Raw genomic sequence first — 20,117 nt, forward strand, 5'->3', positions numbered from 1 at the left:
CAATCTCCCCTAAGACTGTAGGTTTGGGTTTTTCAAGGATTATTTGGTGGGCAGGGGGGCCAGAGAATGGGGAATGCTGACTGGTTGGGGATGCCATCACAGAAGTGTGGAAAGTGGTCCTCGTGTGCTAAGTTAGCCTTTGGGTTGGGGAGCTGCAAGACTGGTTGAGTCACCAACACTGGTGTGATATTTTGAGGTCCAGTAGACTAGAGTGACAACATGCCAGGAAGATCACTAAAATGAACATTTGTTCTGCAAGATAATGAATAGGTCCAGCATAGGGGTTACTGGTGTATATTTTTATTTGCTGCCATTTTATCTGATGATTGACTGTTTTGTTCTGTTTCTCTACATTTTTATAATCACTACCCCCAATATAATCGCTACTCCTGGTGGAGTCAGCTGGTCATCAGAAATGCAGAAGTCTGAAAAGACATCTCAAGACACCAATCTTACGTTCTACGATAGTAATATTGTCTACAGGAGTAACTGGGGAAGTCACAAATCTTGTGACATCGGGGAATATACCTGGTTATTGTATAATTACACCTACATATATCTTAGCAGAATTCAGGCCCCTCTCATAATCCTAACCTGTGGGCTTTCATTAGTTTTACAAAGGTGGTTTAGTTTTGGGAAGGGATATTATCCTTGCATGAAGGTTAAACTACAAACTAAACTTCTGCCAAAGTTAACTTGACCTATACCCGGGAATGACTAAGGACAACTTGGCGGGCAGAAGCAAGATGGAGTCAACTATGTCAGATTTCTCTTACTGTCGTAATTTGCAAAAGCGGTTTTGCTACTTTACTTACAAGTTAGTTGGGGACTTCAGCAATTCTGCATAGACCAAGACTAAGAGTTTTCTTGTACTCTCGTTAGGAAGTCACCTACTCTGGTCCCATTTTAAATCCCCTGCATGCTACCTAGCAGAATATATAACAGATTCTAATTGGATCCATTTTGTTCATTGAAATATATCAAGTTTTCTCCAGATTTTCAAGACCATATTCATTTGCATTTAATTTTAAAATATCAATACACTGTTGTCATGGTATATCATTTGAAGGCACAGGGAAGGATATTGTGAAGTCCAGCAGACTACTGTGTCAATATTCCAGGAAGATCACCAAAACAAACATTTGTTCTCAAAGAGAATTAATAAGCCCAGCATAGGGGTTCACTGGTATGTATTTTTATTTGCCACCATTTTATCTGATGATTGACTGTTCTGTTCTATCTTTCTGCATTTTTATAATCACAACCCCCAAACACCTGAAGCTTTGGGTTTTTGTGTAAAGTGTAAAGCAGAATTTATTTGGAGACATTTCCCTGTCATAAAAGCATAATGAAAAATATAGAGGAGTGAAGAAAGAAACCAGAATCACCTATAATCTCATTGACCTTCATGTACCCCAGGTTGGAGAAGGAGCCAAGAAAAATCATGGACAGAGGTTATTTTGGTGCCGTTACATTCAAAATTATTTTTAACCTGTTGTGAGGCTCAGCTCGTTTGTAGTAGCTTCAGTAAATCCTAACCCATGATGCACACCGAGCCCCTGCCTGTTAGTGATAATCTGCATGTCTTTCCGTTTGGTCTTGAGGACACCTTGCTGTACTGGGCACTTGGTACCAGAGAACTTTTTTTTTTGAAGGACCATTAAGGGATACATGGAGACCTACCTTCTCACACTGGTGCAGTGATTTTTCTTCCTCTCTGAACAGGCCTTTGGTATTTCACAGGCTGAACCCTTCTCTTTTAAAGTGACCTGTCACCTCTCATGTAGTCAATGCTTTTTTACTGCCACCAAGTTGGCAAGCGTCATGCCATTCTCCTCCCCAGGAGAGAGAATTCTTAATCCAAATTTATTCCCATAGGATTTTCAGGACTTTTCCTGAGCCAAATTAGACCCTTTCTCTCAGTATATCTACTATCTCCTCCTTTCCCTGTATTGGCCAGTGCTAGACTGGAATCTGTGAATATACAGCACCTTTTAATCCCCTGAAAGACTTGGAGTAGGTATTATTTCTCCCATTCCACAGGTGAGGAACTAAGCCTCACAGGTAGGGAGTATGGTTTTTGGATTTAGCATTTAGTTCATGACAGGTGTATTTGTTTAGTGACTGTTGAATGTAGAGTTTTATCTTCTTTCATATATTGAAGATGCACATCTACGCAAGTCTGTGCATAATGTCATGGCACAATGTAATGGCACCAATGGCCTCCTATAAATTTTATTTAGTAGTCTGTAGAATTGAACGTCTTCAAGCCGTTTAACTCTCAAAGCTAAAATAAGAAGATTGTATAATTACTAGTTAAAATAAAGGCAGTTTAAAGAGATGGGGCTGGAGTAAGGCGAACTGAGAGCAAAGGTCTTCATTTTGCCGCATTTCTCTGGCCTAGTTTTATTCACCATGTAGTTGTGTGGCCCTCCCTTGAGTAGTAACCATCCAAGCCGTCCATACAAGTCTGTGCCTAGATGTGCATCTTCCATATGTAAAAACACTGTGGGACTATGGGAGTTTGGTGAAAGTTAATCACATTTTGGTTTACACCCCCTTTGCCCACTGAGCTGACCTCCTGGCTTGTGAATTCTGGCCTCTTCTTGAAAAGGTGCAGGAGCGCGTCAGATCAGCAACAGGTGGTCTAGCTGGCCCTGGGAGGACTTATGCAGAATTGAAGACAGCCTTCTAGGGGGAGGTGCTGAGACCTGCCCGTGGAGGCTGTTAACCTGGCTGCTCCTACAGTAGGGGTCCCCTTAGTGGACTTCCTTCTGCCAAGCAGTTAGGACCTACAGGTTAGTTTCCCTTCCCTTGGTTGTCTGTTTCTCGAGAAGGTAGGGACCTTATCTCCATCAGTGAAGTTGTAGATACTGCTCCACCTTTGAGATAATGTGTGTTAGTCTTCATTGCTCCTCCTCTCAGGGGTGACATTGGACAATCTTTTTTACTTTGTCAAAAGACAAAATGACATCAAATTTAAAGTTTTTAATTGGCTTTTGCTGTTCTAGAATCAGACAACCTCAAGCAAAGGAGGTTGGCTTAATAGGGTAAAGGAAAGCAGAAATAGAACAAAAAGCATATTGGTTGTTTCAAAGTTAATTTTCCTTTTAAAAGTTAAAGCAGAGACTTCCTTATGCTTGCTCAAACTGGTCTGTTTGGGGATTTGGTATTTTCTCTCTCCTGATTTCTCAGGTCAGATAAACAGCTTGGTTTTAGTGGTATGTAACTTCAGCAATGGTGATTCCATTTGGGCTTGGCCTGTTGAGTCTAGAGCAGGAGCTCAGTCCAAACCAGTGGCGTCCTATAAATTTTATTTAATAGCCTGTAGAGTTGAACGTCTTCAAGCCGTTTAACTCTCAAAGCCAAAATAAGAAGATTGTATAGTTACCAGTTAAAATAAAGGCAGTTTAAAGAGGTGGGGCTGGAGTAGGGCGAACTGAGAACAAAGGTCTTCATTTTGCTCCATTTCTCTGGCCTATTTTTATTCACCGTGTACTTGTGTGGCCCTCTCTTGAGCAGTAACCATCCAAGCCAGTTGTTAGAACGCGCTTCCCTAGCAGCCCTGTCATCCTGAGAAGGCAGAGGGGTAAACAATAAAGACTTAATTGTATCTCACCAACATTTTTGGGTTCCATTGGTGAGTAAGGCATCAATTTAAGTGCCTTTGGAAGCAATTTTGATTAAAATGATTTTTTTTTTAAAGTTCCTAAACAGATTTCGGGATGATAGGAGATTGGGACATATTTAAAAAAATAAAAAACTTATACAAGTAGAATTGAACAACCTGAATAAAAGTACCTGTAATGTATTGTGCTAGTACAGGGGAAGGAGGGAATGGGGTAGGATGTTATAAAAGAAATGGCATTTTAGCCTGTTCTTAAAAGATGAGGATGCTTTGGGTAGGACAGGGGGAATCAGGAGAGTTCCAGGCCAGGGGAAGCATATGAAGGCTTGGAAATACGTGACCCCTGCTTACTGTGACCGTGTGTTTGGAGCAGAGTTTTTTTACAGGAATAGACGTGGGGAGGAAAAATCAGGCTAGGGCCGGACCCTGGAGGCTATGCATGACCAAATAATCTGGGCTTTATTCTATTTCATAGAAAGAGTTCAAAGCCTGAGCATATTTGAAATGAGAGAATGAATGATGTGTCCTGTTTAAGCAGAGAGAAGATACCATTTGTATTGAAAAAATATTAATTGAAAAGGCCAAAGAGAGGGCAGGGAAAACCCACAAGGGAGGCCATTTAAATGTGACCCTGTGAGAGAGGAGACCCGTCTGAGAGCAGGGAGACCAGGGGGAAATGATTGCTTATGAACTATTTCAGAGGTAAACTATGTGATGACAAATAGGACTGCAGGGATGTGATAAGGGAAACTGATCATTTTAAAGATTTCCAGCAGAGATAATTGGGAAATGATGCTACCTTTAGATGAGACAGGATCCAGAAAGAGAAATATTTGCTTGGTTGAAGGAAAAGTGATAAACTTGATTTGTGATGTTTGGTAGGACAGTGGAATTCCCAATTGGTGACTCCAAAAAGAAGCACAGTTTAGAGAGAGAAGTTTTGAAGCCGTATGCATTGAGGTGGTAGGGGCCAAGGGAGAACTTCCCCCTTTCCCCTCTGAAGGTTCGTTGAGAATCAACTGACAAAGGCAGGTGTTAATAGAAGAGACATACAAAATGTTAATAGGCATAGCACGGGGAACTCACAGGAGGATGATTACCCAATAACCTAGTGCAATATAGAACGTACATACCCTTCTCATAGAGGCGTGGGGAGATGGGGGCTGTAGGCAGTTCTTTTGAGGGGGCAATCATTAGAGGAAATGAAGGGACAGAAATCAACTTGGAAATGATTTTTTTTTTTTTTTTAAATATGAGCCCAAGAGGCAGGTATTATCTTGTGAAGGAGTCTTTTCAGATGTGGCTGCATTCCTCAGTCTTCTTTTCTGAGATAATTAAATTTCAGGGAGGAGAGGAAGGCAGTTGTGTTTCTGTTGGTGACCCCTGCGTACTGTGACTGTGAAACTTTCTTGGCCAGAGGAGGAAATTCCAGAGCAAGTCCCTGCTTGTGTCCTGCGCTGGGTGGGGGTGGGACAAGACCAGGTTAGAAGGACCTTGATTCTGAGGCAGCTTCTAAGGCCTCTAAGCATGTCAAGGCACCAGTCTTTGGGGTATCACTTTCTGAGTCCCAACAAGGTCATATTGGAAGCCATAGAGGCAGGTAGGATCCCCGTGGCAGATTTCACACCCAGGAGGAGGGCTTAGATTCCTCTCAGGTACCTCCCATCAGTAGTTAGGGGCTGCTCAGAAAGCACTCACCATATTGAGGATGGGAGTCTGTGATCCAGGCTGCTCAGCAGGAGTCCACAAAAGAGCTCCCTCTCTAGGAACAGTAAAGTTAACAGCTTTTCTGAATTATGCCTTATGCCCCTCCAGGGGGCAGTAGTGACGTTCTCTAGCAGCGAGGCCTCCGGGGATCATTAAGAGACTCACCTGTTGCTGATCACAACTCATCTCACCTGTTGCTGCTGAGGACATCCAGACTTAGTGGTGCCTGGTGTGTACTCAGAAAGGGTAATTGCCCACATTTGGCTGCGTATTCACAATCTGTGAATGAAAAAAGACAAAAGAAAAGTTGGGGAATCTACATTTAAGGAGAGAAAAATGTGGTTAATAAAGGTAGGGAAACCCGCTGGGCAAGGTGGGTGACACCTGTAATCCCAGCATTTTGGGAGGCCTAGGTGGGCAGATCATGTGAGGTCAGGAGTTTGAAAACAGCCTGGCCAACATGGTGAAACCCATCTCACTAATAATACAAAAATTAGCTGGGCATAGTGGTGCATGTCTGTAGTCTCTCTCAGCTACTTGCGAGGCTGAGGCAAGAGAATCATCCAAACTCGGGAGGCGGAGGTTGCAGTGAGCCAAGACTGACACTGCACTCCAGCCTGGGTGACAGAGTGAAGACTGTCTCAAAAAAAACCAAGCACTATAGGAAGGAGAAAGAATTTTAAGTAAGAAGCAATGGAGGAGAAGGTAAATAAAATAGAGTTTAGACAAGACTAAGATGTGGGAATTAGAAAGCTTTTGGCAACTTTTTTTTAAAGTATTAATGTCTTTCTGGGTGCTAAAGAATTTTATTGTGTGATCAGGCGGTAGAATCATTAGTAAAGGTGGCCCTTGAAGCTTGACAATAAAGGGGAGGTGAGGAATGGGTGATGTAGGGAAGATGCAGAGAGTTTGATGCTAGAGTTTATCCTTTAGTACTTGAAGATCGACATTAAAATATCTAGAACAAATACATTTGGACTTCGTGTTCCATAAATGGGTATATACCTAAGAGCAGTTTTCCCAGGGAACCCTATCTAATAGTTGAATTTGTACTCAATTGTTTTTACAGTATCTAGTTTCCCTCCCTCATTATTGTGCTATGTACTCCAGGGGAATTGAGAAAAATGAAGGTATTGTTTCTGTAAGAAGAAAAAGTCAAAATGATCTGGCACACCTGGAGGGGTGGTGGAATGGGAGTTGATCAGTGAACATGTGTACAATGTGCATTGGTACAGGGGGTTGGGAAGGACACCCCAGGTGAGAAGAGATATCACAAAGGTGGGAATAAATATGGCATGCTACGGTGTGGCATGGGGTTTGTGTTCCTATTATTTGCAGAATGTTCGCATAGCTGGTGTCTTAGTCTGGGGTGCAATACTAAAATACCATAGACTGGTTTATAAGCAGAAATTTATTTCTCACAGGTCTAGAGGCTGGGAAGTCCAAGATCAAGCCCCAGCAGATTCCATGTCTGGTGAATCTGCTTCCTGGTTCATAGTGTCTTCTTGCTGTGTCCTCATATGGTAGAAGGGACATGGAAGCTCTCTTGGGTCTTTTTTTAATAAGGCCACTAATCCCTATCGTGACCTAATCACCTCCCAAAGGCCCCACCTCCCAATACCATCACCTTGTGGGGTAGGATTTCAACACAAGAATTCTAGGGGGATGCACTCATTTAGTCCATAGCAATAAGAAATATGGGAAATAAGAATGGGTAGGATCAAAATCATAGGTTTATCTAGATTATGTTACCAGATCCCACTACTTAGCCTTTGGATCGGGGGTTTCCTCAGTATTGTGACTTTGTGGTCAACAGAAAGATGTTGCTGAAAGGGGGTCCTGATCCAGACCCTAAGAGAGGGTTCTTGGATATCGCACAAGAAAGAATTTGGGGAAAATCCATACAGTAAAGTGAAAGCAAGTTTATTAGGAAAGTAAAGGAACAAAGAATGGCTACTCCATAGGCAGAGCAGCTTTGAGGGCTGCTGCTTGCCCATTTTTGTGGTTATTTTTTGATGATATGCTAAATAAAGGGTGGATTTTTCATGCCTCCGCTTTTTAGACTACATAGGGTAACTTCCTGATATTGCCAAGGCATTTGTAAACTGTCGTGGCATTGGCGGGAGTGTAGCAGTGAGGGCCACCAGAGGTCACTGTCATCACCATCTTGGTTTTGGTGGGTTTTGGCCAGCTTCTTTACTGCAACCTGTTTTATCAGCAAGGTCTTTATCACCTGTATCTTGTGCTGACCTCCCATCTCATCCTGTGACTGAGAATGCCTTAACTGTCTGAGAATGCAGCCCAGTAGGTTTCAGCTTTATTTTACCTAGCCCCTATTCAAGATGGAGTTACTCTGGTTCAAACACCTCTGACAGTTCCATACAGGCAGGCTTGGAATTGATATATTGAGGATAATTTAGGAAACTGAGTTGTGCAGTAGTCTCATGACAGAAGTGTTTAAGATCTGAGCAGTAGGATACAGCTCGTAACTATTTAGAAAAAAGTACAGAATCAAGCTATTAAGTATTATTACAGGGAAAACATGGACTGAGTGACCAAAAAAAAAAAAAAAAAATGACCAAGCAAGGTACTATGACCTTCTTTATGACCCCCATTCCAAAAAGATGGAAGAGCAGATGCCTTCTTAAATAATCAGAACCAGTGGTGCATTGGTCAATGAAAACATTAATTAAGGTAAGAATATAATATGTCACTTATATGTCGATATAATTTTTAATTAAAAACATATATCTGTTTGCCACATCTTTCATTGTAAGGCTGAGATTGCCTCTTTGAGTAAACTGGCTAGAACACATAAATGATACGTAATCTTTCTCACAGAAATAACACCTATAATGTTTCACTTAGGATCTCCAGTTTTGGTGTTCTTAGAATCTTTTTTTTTTTTTTTTTAAGAAACAGGGCCTCTGCTGGGCACAGTGGCTCATGCCTGTAATCCCAGCACTTGGGGAAGCCAAGGCAGGAGTATCAGCTGAGATCAGGAGTTCGAGACCAGCCTGACCAACGTGGCAAAACTCAGTCTCCACTAAAAATACAAAACGTAGCTGGGCGTGGTGGCAGGCACTTGTAATCCCAGCTACTCGGGAGGCTGAGGCAGGGAAAATTGCTTGAACCCCGGAGGCAGAGGTTGCAGTGAGCTGAGATCACACCATTGCACTCTAGGCTGGATGACAGAACCAGACTCCGTCTCAAAAAAAAAAAAAAAAAGTAGGGCCTCACCCGGGCTGTAGTGCAGTGGCATGATCACAGCTCACTGCAGCCTCCCTCAAACTCCTGGTCTCAAGTGATTCTCGCACCCCAGCCTCCCAAAGTGCTGGGATTACAGGTGTCAGCCACTATACCCAGCCGTGAATGAGAATCCTAATATTAACAAAGCATGCTGTGAGTGTACACTTGCCTCCAAGTTATAACAGTCTAGCCCTCACCAAATACAACAGCATTTTTGTTGCTGCTGCTGTTTTTAAAGAAACTCACCCTTTTGGAGTCTTGTATTGTTCATGCTGTTCGTAGAACTAAGAACCCAATTTCTTTTCACAGTTACATTATATTCATTAATTAATAGCTAATTGAATTAATGTAGCTCCAGTAATAAGTATAACTAGCGTCAATATGTTTGGGAATATAGCTGAGCATTGGTATTTGAGCCAAATGGCAAGAGCAGAGTGGCCCAGACAAGGAGGGTCTCTGCAGTGGGCAGAGTCATAAGTAGAGGTCAGTTGAGTGAGCCTCTTAATTTCCTTCAGATTTATTGACTGTCAGTTGTGTACCCTCTAAAATTTTCTCTAGACACTCCATTTCTGGAACACATTTTAGAGATGTTTTCTTTTTCTTTTTTCTGAGACACAAGCATATGCCACCATACCCAACTAATTTTTTTATTTTCTGTAGGGACAGAGTTTTGCCATGTTGCCCAGGCTGGTCTCTAACTCATGGCCTCTAGTAATCCTCCCGCCTCAGCCTCCCAAAGCACTGAGATTACAAGTGTGAGCCACTGTGCCCAGCTTATTTTCTATATATCTTGCCATTGCCCATTAGAGCAGTTCGTGTTTGTCTCTTCTGAGCAAATCCTTGACTGTGCTTCAGTTAACCTGGTCTCCTGGTGTCTCCTTCTCTGCCACCGACTCTGTTCATGTTGATTTCAGCCATGTATTACCAACAAAACAGCTAGTCCTGGCTTGGAATACCAAAAAGCTATGGAAGCCATGAAAGGCCAGAATACAACTTAGTGTGTTTATTAGTAAAACCTGTCTGTATTAGTCCATTTTCATGCTGCTGATAAAGACATACCTGAGACTGGGAAGAAAAGGAGGTTTAATTGGACTCACAGTTCCACATGGCTGGGGAGGCCTCAGAATCATGGTGGGAGGCAAAAGGCACTTCTTACATGGTGGCAGCAAGAGAAAATGAGACAGATGCAAAAGTGGAAACACCTGGCCGGGCATGGTGACTCACATCTGTAATCCCAGCACTTTGGGATTGGGAGGCTGAGGAGGGCAGATCACCTGAGGTCAGGAGTTCAAGACCAGCCTGGCCAACATGGTGAAACCCCGTCTCCACAAAAATACAAAAAAATTAGCTGGGCATGATGGTGGGTGCCTGTAATCCCAGCTACTCGGGAGGCTGAGGCAGGAGAATTGCTTGAACCTGGAAAGCGGAGGTTGCAGTGAGCCGAGAACACGCCATTGCACTCCAGCCTGGGCGACAGAGCGAGACTCGGTCTCAAAAAAACAACAACAACAAAAAATGGAAACCCCCGGCCAGGTGCCGTGGCTCACGCCTGTAATCCCAGCACTTTGGGAGGCCGAGGTGGTGGATCACAAGGGCAGGAGATCGAGACCAGCCTGGCTAACACAGTGAAATCCCATCTCTACTAAAAATACAAAAAAATTAGCCAGGAGTGATGGCAGGCACCTGTAGTCTCAGCTACTCAGGAGGCTGAGGCAGGAGAATGGCGTGAACCCAGGAGGCGGAGCTTGTAGTGAGCTGAGATCCTGCCACTGCACTCCAGCGTGGGTGACAGAGCGAGACTCCGCCTCCAAAAAAAAAATCCCTTATAAAACTATCAGATCTCGTAAGACTTATTCACTACCACAAGAACAGTATGAGGGAAACCGCTCCTGTGATTCAAATTGTCTCCCACCGAGTCCCTCCCACAACATGCAGGAGTTATGGCAGTACAATTTAAGATGAGATTTGGGTGGGAACATAGCCAAACCATATCACTGGCCATATTCACCTTTGTTCTTATTGTTTTGTGCTTTAAAGTTAGAGATTCATTTTAGAGTTTATTGTATAGCAAATTGTGTTTGCCACATATATGTAGCTCTTAGCTAACCAAAACTCAAATTTTGTTTTGCATTTTAGCTTTATTAAATAAAGTGGGATAGACATACTTGACAAATAACCTTTTATATACTTAGCAACAGCATACAGACTAGATCTGAAATTATTGTACGTTTCCAAGTTGGCTTCTCAAATTTAACTAGAACTGGACAGCTCTCTACTGACACTCTAATAATATGTGTATGTGTATCTATATGTATTTATGTGTACGTACATGTATGTGAGTACATGTGTATGTCTCTATAGCCTAACCAAATACTTGTATGTGAGTACAAGGAATTAGAACCTCCCTGGGCTGAGCTAGTGTTCTCCTTCACACAGTATACTTTTTGCAAATCTCCTGTTGGCCTCTGCTTATTCATGGCTGCTACTCATAACATCCCCGGCATAATGCTACCTTATGACCTTTACTCAACTTCTGCCATACCAGCTGGACATGTTCTTTCACACTGTAGCTCAAATTCTTAATAGAAGTGAACTGACTGGCTCAGCCAATCACTCTGACTGTGCTTGTGCAGAGACCCTCAGGCCAGGCCCCACACAAGCTTAGAGACAGGGTACTCGGAGAATGGGGGAACATTCTCATCTCCATGAGGTGAGATTAAGACAGGTAGCAGCTGCCTGATACAGAAGATGGCAGTGCAGGCAGCAGATGCTGTGGGTAGAGCAGTTTCCCTTAGATTATAGGATGGCAGGAAAGAGAAACGCTGCCATTGTTTACTCCAAGGGGTGTGTTATAAGTGCATACAAGCAGCCTTGCTTTGCACCATTCCATATGTACACATTCCCATCACTGGATATAGTTAAACACAAATCCCTCAATGACAAATTTTAGTTACCCTATGTAATAGTTTGCTAGGACTGCCATTACAAAATACCACAGATTGGTGGCTTAAACAACAGAGATTTATTATCTCGTGGTGTGGAGGCTGGAAGTCCGAGATCAAGGTGTCAGCAGGTTTGGTTTCTTCTGAGGCTTCTCGCCTTGGCATGTAATTGGCTACCCCCTTGGCATGTGTATATGGGGTTGTTCCTCTGTGCATCTGTGTCTTAACTGCCTTTTCTTAGAAAGACAGCAGTCATATAGGCCTAGGGCCCTTTCAACTCTTTAAAGGCCCTATCTCAAAATATAGTCACAATCTAAAGTCTTGGGTTTTAGGACCTCAATGTATGAATTTTAGAGGGATGCAGTTCAGAAGCCCATAACACTATAGTATAACAATTGTGAGTCACTGCACATAAAACACAGACTTTGGGGCTAACTATTCACAAATCACTGCGTACATAACACATGTACATTTTGATCAATAACATCACTTCTCTCAGAGTCTGGTAGTGATTTGTCAGTGAGTGTCTGTTGTTCAGTTCATGCACAGACAGCAAAGCATGTAGTTGTGTTGCTGCCTTCTTAGTGAAAACATGACATTAAAAAAAATAGTTCATTAGGAGAGGGAATTGACCACCAAAGATGAAAGTGCTGCAAAGAAACAAGTAGTAATAATGAAGGAAGTGAAATTTGTTGTGATTAGATGTGAAAATGGCAATAGGAAAATGAAGATAGCACAAGACCCAGGCCTCCATGAAGCTACAGTACAAACCAGATTGAGACTGGGCACAGTGGCTCATGCCTGTAATCCCAACACTTTGGGAGGATGAGGTGGTTGGATCACTTGAGGCCATGAATTTGAGACCAGCCCAGTCAACACAGTGAAACCCCCTCTTTACTAAAAATACAAAAAATTGGCTGGGCACATTGGTGCTGCATACCTGCAATCCCAGCTATTGGGAGGCTGAGATATGAGAATCTCTTGAACCCAGGAGGTGGAGGTTGCAGTGAGCCAAGATTGTACCACTGCATTCCAGCCTGGGTGACAGAGCGAGACTTTGTCTCAAAAATTAAAAAATAAATGAATGTAAAAATATATAAAAAAAAATACACTGAAAATGTACAATGAATATAAAAAAGACAAGGTAAAGTCATCTCAATATATTTTAGCTTAAATTGCACTAGGAACAAATAACCACTTATGATTGAAATTGAGTATTTTTTTTTAGACGGAGTTTCGCTCTTGTTGCCCAGGCTGGAGTGCAGTGGCGCGATCTCTGCTCACCGCACCTCTGCCTCCCGGGTTCACGCCATTCTCCTGCCTCAGCCTCCCGAGTAGCTGGGACTACAGGTGTCTGCCCAGCTAATTTTTTGTATTTTTTAGTAGAGACAGGGTTTCACCATGTTAGGCAGGATGATCTCAATCTCCTGACCTCGTGATCCACCCGCCTCGGCCTCCTAAAGTGCTGGAATTATAGGTGTGAGCCACCGCGCCCAGCAACCGTAATAATTTTTTAAATCCTGCTTTGTTTGACTAGTATTCAGGCCAAAGTGTTGAAGTTAGTTTCTGTATTAAAAGAAAATGGTAATTACATGGAGAATATAGGATGACTTTTGACTGCCAGTAAAGCTGATTTCATTGTCTCATAAGTCAGCATGAACTGGTGAATGTTAAATGGTCTGATGACACCACTAGTGTAAATAAGGATCCCGCTGTGAAATTTCACCCCGAATCCCAAGATGGAGGCAGGTTTATGATGATCCTGGAATATTTCATGCTGATGAGATAGATCTTTTGGAAGACAACCGTATCAAGCACTTCAGTGAAGAAAGTCTGGGTGCCATGGCTCATGCCTGTAATCCCAGCACTTTGGGAGGCTGGGGCAGGTGGATCACCTGAGGTCAGGAGAGTTCAAGACCAGCCTGGTCAACATGGTGAAATCCCATCTTTACTAGAAATACAAGATTAGCCAGGTGTGGTGGCTCGTGCCTGTAATTCCAACTACTTGGAAGGCTAAGGCAGGAGAATCGCTTGAACCTGGGAGGCGGAGGTTGCAGTGAGCTGAGATTGTACCACTGCACTCCAGCCTGGGCAACAGAGCGACACTCCATCTCAAAAATAAAAAATAAAAATAAAGAAATAATGTCAGAGACATTGGCTTACACCTGTAATCCCAGCACTTTGGGAGCCTGAGGTGGGCGGATCATCTGAGGTCAGGAGTTCGAGACCAGCCTGGTCAACATGGCAAAACCCCATCTCTACTAAAAATATAAAAATTAGCCGGGCGTGGTGGCGCACGCCTAGAGTCCCAGCTGCTTGAGCGTCTGAGGCAGGAGAATCGCTTGAACCTGGGAGACAGAGGTTGCAGTGAGCCAAGATCACGCCACTGCACTCCAGCCTGGGCAGCAGAGCCAGTGAGACTCTGTCTCAAAAAATAAAAATAAATAAAAGAATTTATGTGAAGAAAGATGTAGGATCACAAAGTGGCCATACAGGAGAGATTCTAGATATTCAGCCAGGGAACATGGTGAAGGTGAACTTACCCACATAAATGAGGGATGCGGTTATCAAGGAAAGGATGAAGATGACCCAGAGGAAGTGATACTGGCAAAAACAAACAAGAAAAACAAAGTTACACTGAAGGAACTCAGCTATTTCACGACATGGAATGGCAAAGGATAAAATGTTGGAAGCCAATCCAAATTTAGGAGTATGGCAGTTTTCCAAGGTATAGAAAAGATGTTTATTCTATATCGTAAGTTATTTGACAAGGAGAAGACAAGCACTGTTCAAAATGCCCTGGATAAGCCAGGCGTGATCTCTCGCTCCTGTAATCCCAACACTTTGGGAGGCCAGAGCAGGAAGATCAATTGAGCCCAGGAGTTCAAGACCAGTGTAAGCAACATTGTCTAACCTGGTCTCTACAAAAAAGAAAATAGCCAGATGTGGTGGTGTGCACCTATAGTCCCAGCTCTCAGGAGGGTGAGGTGGGAGGATTGCTTGAGCCCACGATGTTGAGGCTGTAGTGAGCTATGATTGATTACACCATGGCACTCCAGCCTGGGCAACAAAATGAGGCCCTGTCTCAAACAAAGCAAAGCAAAGCAAAATACTCTGGATAGAGTTTGTTGTTGTTGTTGTTTTTAACAGAGAAATGAAACATTTTAATGCTCCATGTTTCTAATATTTTAAATTAGTGTACTAAGCAAATGCTTATTTTACTATTTTTTTCTTTTCCCTCTACAAGTATGAGTTTTTAATGTTTTGACATAAATTTTTTAAAGTTGTGGAACAATAATTTCCCATTGATTATTAAAATAACTGTGTACTTTGATGGTTACTTTTATGGTTCCACACTTCTATGCAAAGGAGTGTGTATGAGAGAGAGAGATCTTTGCTGGAAGTGTGTATATCGTGTGTGTGATCTTTGCTGAAAGTCTTCCTAAGATGTATCATGTTGTGTTTTTACTTGAATTATTCACCTAAGCCTGGCAAGTATAAGTTAGCATTTTCCTGATGGTATAGTCGTCATTAATAATGTTATTGTTTTCTGCTATAACGTAGAATAGTTTGGTAGTTAAGGGTGTGGTTTATGCAGCCAGACTTCGAGTTCAAATACTGAGTCGTCGTCTTTCTTTTATATGATCTGGAAGAAGGTGTTACATCTCTCTATGCCTCAATGTCCTCATCTGCAAAATGCAGAGTGTAAGAGTGCCTACCTTTTTAGGGTTATTGTGAGGTTTAAATGACTAAATGTACGCAAAGCACGGAGTGGCTGGCAACACAGTGAACACTATGTGTTAGCCAATGTTGCTGCTGCTGCTGGCAGGGACAATGGTGGTAGTAGTAGTAGCTGCATCAGTAGTAGTAGAAGTATTAATGATGCTGTGTGTCTGAAGATTTATTAAAAGTTGGGGCTATTTTTTTTTCTCTATTAGAGCGCCTCAAACTACTATGCTTTTGATTTCTTCTGTTGCTTTATTTACGTGTTTTCCTCTCTCATGATTGGGCTATTAATGAACATTCTTTGCATTGGCTTCAAGAACAACTATCTCATTCTCATCAGTGTCTGATTAATTTGCTGTTCTTAATCACTATGGGTGTAATGACCAGAAAGTCTGACTTCTTGCAGTATCATGGAACCCTGGATCGTGGCTCAGTTCCTCATGGACAGCCTATCACAGGGAAGCCCAGAAAAGAACCATTTGTTTTGCTCAGGCCTCTCACATTCATGAAGGTGCCTCTAAGTTGCCATTTGACACTATCTCCACATGAGGTTATACTCTTAATAGTTGTATTTTATCTGTCTTGAAAGCATTAAGTTATTCTTTGTGAGCATTAAAACTGTATTAGTTTGTTACCCTCTTTTGGCATTTCATTTTTAATATACTGAGAACCTTGAAGTACAGAAGTGGCCCAGGCCCTTCTGAGGAGCCCTGCTCAACAGATAAGCAGGTGGAGTTCCTGACTGTGTGAAGAGTAGATGGTAACTTGATTGATGATCTCCGGATAGGAAAGCAGAACTGTATTTGTTGCAGTTCTCCATTGTTTCTCTAAGTCTCTTGCAGGCTCTCAAATTCTCTCAGGTTTTTTGATTCTACCCAAGGAAGCTGAGCATAGCATGTGCCTAACTTGTAAGAACAAAGGTGTCAATATTTCACATTTATAGTTTGGTAGGGTCCTCAGGCCCAGATGTTTTGTGGGCCAACTTCTCCTAAATCTAAAAATCATTCTCCAAATAGAGTATATTGTGTTTAATACTGCTTAAAAGGTATCAGTCACATGGGTTCTTAGTTGAACTCATGGCTAAAATAATTTTTAAAGTCATTTTTCTTTTTAGTTTTTTGAGACTGAGTCTGGCTCTGTTGCCCAGGCTAGAGTGCAGTGGGGTGATCTCGGTTCACTGCAACCTCTGCCTCCCAGGTTCAAGCAATTCTGCCTCAGCCTCCCGAGTAGCTGGGACTATAGGCATGTGACACCACACCTGGATAATGTTTGTATTTTCAGTAGAGACAAAGTTTCACCATATTGGCCAGCCTGGGCTTGAACTCCTGACCTTGTGATCCGCCCACCTTTGCCTCCCAAAGTGCTGGGATTACAGGCGTGAGCCACTGCGCCCAGCCATTTTCCTTAACCCAACCAAATTGCTTTTAACTAAAATAGTGTGTTAATTGACCTTGTCTCAGATGTGTAAGCCATAGCTCCCCTTTTCCCTTCCTTACCCACCTCCACGTGCTTATGGCATATGGGAAAAGAGAAACCCCCCCTTTTTTTTTTTTTTTTGCGAAAGTGATCTGAGGTTATCTATCGATCAGTAAACTGGAAAACCCACTGCACCAGAAATTCGAGTAAACTGTGGCTCAATTTTCTTCCCCTTTATGGTCAGCTTGGTACATTTCAGTCCCAACTCAGGGAGAGCCAGGAGTGCAGTTGGCATCTAAGTTGCCTGACAGATGAATGAAATAAGAAACAGAGTCCGTTGAGTTAATGTCATCAGTTTTATTGCACCATGGGGTGGGGGGGAGGGTGGAATCTATATCCAAACAAGTTCTTAACCCTTCAGACCAACTCATCTCTTGAATATGGGAAGCATTTGTTAAAAGTATAAGGTTTGTGAATAGTTATGTCCTATATACTTTTATTTTCTTACATCATGGATATTTCCTTAATAACCTTTGAAAGAATAAATGGGGATTTTTGAAAAGGTCTAGCCATTGGCCAGGGCAAGACTGAACGTGCTATCCACTGAAATGTTAAAAGGGTTGAATTCTGAAGGAAAGCTAGCAAGATTTCGTTAGTATTATGTGCTGTGTGTTGAGGTGGTAAGAACACGTATGAACCTGCAGTTGCTAGGGTTTAATTGGGGTTAAGTTGTTCCTTAATTTAGAGAATTTGATTTCTTTTCAGGGATTTTTTTTCTTGTGGCAAAATACACATAAAATTTACGATTTTTGCCTTTTTTGTTTCTCTTTCTTTTTTTTGAGACAGAGTTTTGCTCTTGTTGCCCAGGCTGGAGTGCAATGGCACAATCTTGGCTAATTGCAACCTCTGCCTCCCAGGTTCAAGCAATTCTCCTGCCTCAGCCTCCTGAGTAGCTGGGATTACAGGGCATGCGCCACCATGCCCGGCTAATTTTGTATTTTTAGTAGAGATGGGGCTTCTCCATGTTGGTTAGGCTGGTCTCAAACTCCCGAACTCAGGTGTGATCCACCTGCCTTGGCCTCCCAAAGTGCTGGGATTACAGGCATGAGCCACCACACCCGGCCCATGTTAGCCATTTTAAGTGTACATTTCAGTAACATTAAGTACATTTACATTGCTGTGCAACTGTCACCAACATCCCATCTTCAGAACTTTTCCATTGTCTCAAACTGAAATTTTGACCTCATTAAGCATTAACTCCCCAGCCCTCTTACCTTAGCCTCTGGTAAGCACTGTTCTCTTTTCTCATCTCTGAAATCATACAGTATTTGCCCTTTTGTGTCTAGATTATTTCACTTTAGGGAATTTGATTTTATGCCAGTTTTTCTAACAGGTTGCTTTTGGAGACAGTAATAATAAAAAACTTTACTGTCCAAAGCCCTGAGTCTGAAATTCTGCATCCAAAAGTGCTACAGTGTGCATTAAACTGATTAAAATAATATGGCATCTTTGAGGATGAGCTCTATGTTCAACTTTGTTGTTTAAGATTTATATTGTAAGAAAATCTCTCATACATGAAAATGTAAATGTAAAATTCCACTGTTTTGTTGGCATTGCTTTTCTTGTTTGGGGGCTCTTTACCTGTATTATTGGCTTCCAGGGTCTCAGCAGGGCACAAGGGATATTTAGCCTGTCTGAATTTGGGGATCAAGTTTGGTGATATGTGAGCTGTCCCAAGAAAGCTACTAGTATAATATAATGGTCTTAACCTGCATTCTTGAATGCTTAGTGCCGGGCTCTGTAACCCCACCCCCATGCCCAGCAGCATCCCCGGGTCCTCTTCTGGAATCCAAGTAGAGTTCCTAAGGGAGGAGGATCCCCAGAGGGAGAAAGAGAAAGTGTCAGCGGACAGAAATATGATACTGAAATAGCAGAGTTAGTGTTTGAGTACTGATTTTCCCGTTTCACATGGAAGAAATTTCCATGCCTTGTCTCCATATCTTTAGAATTGCTCCTTTCAGTGTTAAGATGGTTTGTTCCACTGTAAGGGCTGTGCCACATGGCTTGGTGGACTTGGAGAGGCGGAGGTGGAAACAATACGCAGGAGTTGGCCTGGGGCTTTTTGTTTGCGTGTCCCTCTTTACCTATTCATAATCATGGATCCCCTCTGCTTTGTGATATTGTGAACCACGCATAACAGCGCCTCTTTACACCACCGGGTTGAGAAGAAGGCGCCTGAGGCTGACTTTCTGGACCTTCCGTCACGCAGTAAAAGATGTGGTTGGTGTGTGTCAGGATGAGAGGGCCACAACTGGACCCACGTGTGGCCGCTTCCCGGGTCTGCCATGTGCTCTGCTAGCTGCAAAGTGTTTCCTCCAAAACAGCTAATCCTGCATGACTGTCTCCTGCATTTTGTTGTCAGAACGTGCACGCTGCTTTCATAAGAACTAATTGAAGAGGGAGCTAGTTTGCATCTCGTTCTTGCATACCCTGAGTCATGAAAAACATTTTCTCTTAAGCAAAATTGAAAGAAAGAAAGAAAAGAAAGAGGGCCAAAAAAAAAAAAAAGAAAGAAAGAAAAAAAAAAAGGTTGCCATCCAGTGGAGGAAGGAGTAATTCCCAGCTTCATTCAGGAAAAACGCAGGCTGAAATATGCTTAACTGTTTTAACTTGACTGGGGATTTTTGCCACCATATGGGTTTTTTTTCGTGACATCCGGAGCCAAATGGGTGCAGTGTGCCTTTAAGAAAAGAGGTGCCTCACTAAACTTCGCTGTAGTTGTGTTTCACCGTTTCGGTAGGGAAGGAAAGTGTTAATTTCTTATTTGTACACTTTTTTTCCCCGACTTCCTTCCTATTCACTTCATTAAATCTAGAGGCAGTTCAGCATGGGAGCCGTCTGTATGTTGAATTAGGGCTCGCACTCTTGCGCAACACGTCACCAGTCGGAAACTGGGGGTTTGCTTCTGTGATTTATTTCATTATTGTGCTGGTAAAAGGTTTGGAAGGGAATTCTTTTTGGGGGTAGTACTTTAGCATTGTGTAGCAAGTTTTTGGGTTTTTTTGTGTGTGCCCCCCAACCCCCAGCGCTGAGTTTTTGAGTCAGTTGAGCCAGTTTAATAAATAATTTTTTTAAATAAAAGAACAGTTTAAAATCTCCATGAATAATTTTACTTACATGCAGGAGTAATCTTACTCTACTCTTTATGTGCGAAAAGCATTGGGAAGTATTTAGTGAATTGATTTCCATTAGAAAAAGACCCTTAGAAATCACAGAACATAAAGCACTGCATATGGATGTGTTTGGGGTCTTTGGGGAGGAGGGAAGATGTTTTGTAGCTCTCTGCATTCCTGCATAAAACCTTAGTTTAAGGGGAATAATGGTCAGTACTTTGTGTGTTTCCTTGTAATTCCAGAACCTAAATTTAATAAGAATCTGCACGTATTAGC

General features: G+C 42.4%; 1 protein-coding gene across 5 annotated transcripts in view; it reads left to right on the plus strand.

Moving 5' to 3' along the window:
- Positions 1–20,117, plus strand: part of SMARCA2 (SWI/SNF related, matrix associated, actin dependent regulator of chromatin, subfamily a, member 2) — a 184,017-nt gene that overhangs the window by 130,109 nt on the left and 33,791 nt on the right. The window contains exon 1 of one of the 5 annotated variants that reach the window (XM_033237199.1): positions 19,526–19,666. The exons of 2 other annotated variants lie outside the window; for them this stretch is intronic. The gene's annotated coding sequence lies outside the window, so the exon portion shown is untranslated. Of the gene's footprint in view, positions 1–19,525; positions 19,667–20,117 lie in introns of those variants that run through there. 2 more of the 5 variants (XM_033237201.1, XM_033237200.1) reach the window with 2 other exon arrangements.

This window comes from Trachypithecus francoisi, unplaced genomic scaffold (genome assembly GCF_009764315.1).
Source record: "Trachypithecus francoisi isolate TF-2019V2 unplaced genomic scaffold, Tfra_2.0 Lachesis_group16, whole genome shotgun sequence".
Taxonomy (NCBI): Eukaryota; Metazoa; Chordata; class Mammalia; order Primates; family Cercopithecidae; genus Trachypithecus; species Trachypithecus francoisi.